General features: G+C 38.8%; 1 non-coding gene across 1 annotated transcript; it reads right to left on the bottom strand.

The window, feature by feature from the left end:
* Nucleotides 1-368: 368 nt before the first annotated feature.
* Nucleotides 369-502, bottom strand: LOC142437720 (small nucleolar RNA SNORA42/SNORA80 family). Its single transcript, XR_012782246.1, has one exon. It is a non-coding gene; the product is annotated as a small nucleolar RNA SNORA42/SNORA80 family (small nucleolar RNA).
* Between the last annotated feature and the right edge of the window lie 4,084 nt (nt 503-4,586).

Below are 4,586 nucleotides of genomic sequence, written 5' to 3'. Positions count from 1 at the left end.
TCATATAGACTATATATACATATATTCCCTAAAGGGAGAATAAACCTGTATTATATTCCTAATTGGGCTTCTTGCACCTCGTTTCTATCCAGCTCTTGGCAATCCAGGCAGCGTGTTATCGAAAAACAGACTCTGTCATTACGAAGTGCTCAATATCCTCCTTAGGCCACACAAGAAGTCTCGAATTTGGAAATCCCACTAAGGGAACTGGGCTTTATCTTAAGTTCATTTTAGCAGATTTAAGCACTTTATATTTAAATTATCAAAATCAAAGAGTCAAAACAGAAAAAGAATCAAACTGTTTATCAGAAGACACTCTGAAACTTGTTCTTTTTTCTCTCTCTCTCTCTTTTTCCTTTTTTCTCTTTCACTGTGCAACCTGCTTCAGTACCTGAAGCCCATGGGGTAAAGCCAGGCAATGGTTCAGGGTTACAATTTGCTTTGGCATAGGACACTATGAGAGGCCCATGGAATTGGACCTGCCATAAATCCAAACCCATGCCAGAAACTTGTTCTTAATCATAGAATAGCTAAGGCAAAGGAAAGAAATGAGGATGTCAAAGAGCTGATTAGAAAATTTCAAAGGGCAAGTCAAGAAAACAAAGCAAAATATTTTAATGAAATGTGCAAAGGCCTAGAGTGACAAATTCACAAAGGAATAAAACGTTCAACTATCTTAAGTTGAAAGAATTATAGAAAACATTCAGATCTCAAGGTGCGACATTAAAAGATTCTATGGGCAAAATATTGAATGATGCAGGAATCATTAAATAAATATGTAAAGAATACACAGTGTCATTGGCTCCAAAAATATATTCACCATTTCAGGAGGTAGCATACGAGAAAGAGCCAATGGTGTTAAAGGAAGAAGTTAAAGCTTCACTGAAAGCATCAGCCAAAAACAAGGCTCCAGAAATTGGTGGAATAGCTGTTGAAATGTTTTAACAAGCTGAGAAAGCACTTGAAGCATTTATTCACCGATGCCAGGAAATTTGGAAGGCAGATACTTGGCCAATTGACTGGAAGAGATCAATATTTGTACCCAAGGTGCAAATTATAGAACAATGTCACAGCTATCACATGCCAGTAAAAGTTTGCTGAAGATCATTCAACTTAGGTTGCAGCAGCCCACTGACAGGGGACTGTCAGATGTTCAGGCAGGATTCACAAGAGGATGTGGAATAAGGGATGCCATTGCTGATGCCAGATGGATCTTGACTGCAGGAGAATATCAGAAAGATGTTTACCTGTGCTTTATTGACTATGCAAAGGCATTTGTTTGCGTGTATCACAAACTATGACTGGCCTTGAGAAGAATGGGAATTCCATATCACTTCATAGTGCTCATGTGAAACTTGTACACGGAACAAGAGACAATCGTGTGAACAGAACAAGAACATATTGCATGGTTTAAAATCAGGAAAGGTGTGCATTAGAGTTGTATCCTCACACAATACTTATTCAATTGTTATGCTCATCAAATCATCAGAGGATCTGGATTATATGATGGGGAATGGGGCATTAGGTTTGAGAAAGGCTTCTTAACAACATGTGATATGCACATGACACAACCTTGCTTGCTTAAAGTGAGGAAACCTCGAAGCGCTAATGAAGATCCAGGATTAAAGCTGTCAGTGTGGACTACAATCCAATGTAAAGAACAAAATCGACACCCGGCCCAAGAGATAGCATCATGGCAAATGAAGAAAGGTTGGAGTTGTAAAGGATCTTGTTTTGCTTGGGCCTACAACAATGTTCGTGGAAGCAGCAGTCAAGCGATCAAAGGACACATTGCATTGGGTCAATGGGCTGAACAAGACCTCTTTGGAGTGTTGAAAACAAGGATTTCCTTTGAGGACTATGGTGTGCCATGGTATTTTCAATTACCTGAAATGCATGTGAAAGTAGGACATTGAATAAGGAAGACCGAAGAAGAATCAATACAGTTGAATTGTGGTGCTAGCAAAGACTATTGAAAGTACCATAAACTTCTAAAAGGACAAACCTGTCTTGGAAGAATTATGGCCAGTGTTCCTTAGAGGAAAGAATGGTGAGATTTCATCTTGTGTATTTTGGACATGCTGTCAGGAGAGATCAGTCTCTAGTAAATTAGAGGACTTGGTAAAAGTGGAGGGACAGTAAAAAAGAGGAAGGTCTTCATGGAGATAGATTAACACAGTGGCTGCAACAGTGGACTCAGAATGATTGTGAGGATGGTGTCAGACTGGGCAATGTCTCATTTTGTTGTGCATAATGTCACTATGAGTTGGAACTGATTTTACGGGACCTGAAAACAAGAACAACTAAACCCTTGGACTTACAGTTGAAATAGCCTAGTGTAAGAAGAAACAACGGACTACTATCCCAAGGTTATGGATTTGTAGGTCATTGGACTTTGGTTCAAAACTCTTGCCCAATAAATGATGGCTCAGGACTACCTAACATTTTGTTTATGTATTTCCATGCTCTCTTTCCTTTTTTAATGACGTGTCTTAGGCTAGAGGTATGGTTCTGCCTTTGTGAATCAGTATTCCTAAAATTGTGGACCTATTTCTAGCCCTCATTGTTTTAGTAAATAGTGTCCAGTCACTTGAGCTCTTACAGGTCAACAATCTATGTATTTTGGTAAAAAAAAAAAAGGAACTCTGGAGGCGGAGTGATAATGTGTTGGGCTACTAACTGCAAGGCCAGCAGTTTGAAACTCCAAGCAGTTCTTCTGGAGAAAGACAGAGCTTTCTACTCCTGTAAAGAGCTACTGTCGTGGAAACCCATGGGTGCAATTCTACCCTGTCCTATAGGGTTGTTATTAGTTGGCGTCAGCTCATTGGCAGCGAGTTTGAGGTTTGTCATAGATGTATATTTTCTCATCTAAACAGTATTTGAAATTCAATAATGCTGACGAAACCGAGCCTATTAATAGAATTCTTATATGCCCATGGGATGAGTTATAATGCTCCTCAATAAAAGGAGATTGGTGACTCTAAGATGGACCAGGGACCAATATAAACCAGAAACACTTGCAGAGGTTTGAAACTCACACTTAACCATAGCCCTAATGTAAGAAGTTGGTTTCTATCAGGTGACTCTAAAGACACTACTGAAGATGGGTACTATCAAAGTGTGGTGAAGAAATCAGTTGGTGCCCATCTATCAGAAAGAATGTGAGTGTCTGGCATCTTAAAACCTTGCCTTAAAACAAGCCACCTTCCAGGTGAGGTGTCAGAGAAGTCCACACAAAAAAGCATACCAGCCTGTGTGACCCAATAGAAAGCAAGGTGGGAGAGGGACTAGGAGCTTACATCCTTCACACGCAGTTTGCAGAAGGCTATGGATGACTGTGAAGGCCCCAAATCCGTTAGCAGAGTCCCCACGTGGATTAATCCTCTAGTAAATTCCCTGTGATCATTGACCGGGGACGCGAACAGCTTTGTTATCACACAGCGTATGGGCAATTAGACCCACACTGATGTAGTTAGGTTAAAATTTAAAACCTTATCATGTGTTCTCCTTTGACCCAATTTAAATTTCTTCTACTTTTTATTATTTTCTGTTAACTTTTCAATTGAAGTTTTTCTCTGTTTTATTTTGTTCTTGGGGGGGGGGTAGCTTTTTTTTATTGTTTAGTCTTTTTATGTTTTTCAAGATAGGTGAATCTATAGCACCAATAACTGGATTAATAGTTTCTTGCTGTTATGGCAGAGAGTGCAGGGGAGATGGGAAGTAATAATAATGAGTACAAGAAAGAAGGAAATGTTCTAAAATTGACTGTGGTGATGGTTGCCCAATTCTTGTCATGTGCTTAAACTATTGAACCGAATAATACATGATTGTGTCAATTAAACTTAATTTTTTTCATTTCACATCACTGTTCAAAAGGATTGAGAACATACATCATGAAGTAATCGTTAAAGGATTTCAGGACCAAATTTCAGTTATGTGAGTTTCTAAATTGGTAGCCTTTGGCAAGTTGTTTAATGGTTCATTCAGTCTCATTTCCTAAGCCTCTCTAAATCTCATCTCTAAAATGAAGATGCTAATTCTAGAAGCTGTTGTGGGGTGCCGTGGAACTGGGTGTGGCTCAGAGCACCGCGATGTGCAGCAGAACCAGGCGTCTCCTGTCCGGCGCCATCCTCACTATTTTCGGATGTTTGCGCCATTGTTACAGACGCTGTGTCAGTCCCTCCTGTTGCGGGCATCCCTCTCATTCACTGGCGACTTCACTCAATTGTTTAAGAATTAATTAGAAAAAATTAAAAGCCGATGTCAAATTTTAAATTCAATGTTAAATTATTGCATAACAGATACACGATAAGTGTCCTCTAAAGTATTATTTCTATTCATATTGCATAAAACCTTTCTTGGGAAGGTTTTGGGACTAGTATATATATCCACTTCTATAAAAATATTTACAAGGAGATCATTAAATTACATTTCGTCTTTCTGCAGAATAAACGGAAGCAATGTGTTTCTGTCCAAATGCTATTCCATATTCTTTATGATTTTCAATCTTTTCCACACACACTCTATGAAAACGTTTTGAAAATAAGTCTGGTTTGATTGCATTAGATAATTTCTAGAAAATCACT

Source organism: Tenrec ecaudatus, chromosome 1 (genome assembly GCF_050624435.1).
Source record: "Tenrec ecaudatus isolate mTenEca1 chromosome 1, mTenEca1.hap1, whole genome shotgun sequence".
Taxonomy (NCBI): Eukaryota; Metazoa; Chordata; class Mammalia; order Afrosoricida; family Tenrecidae; genus Tenrec; species Tenrec ecaudatus.
The sequence above is the reverse complement of the archived record's forward strand: the minus strand, read 5'-3'. Positions and strand labels throughout refer to the sequence as shown.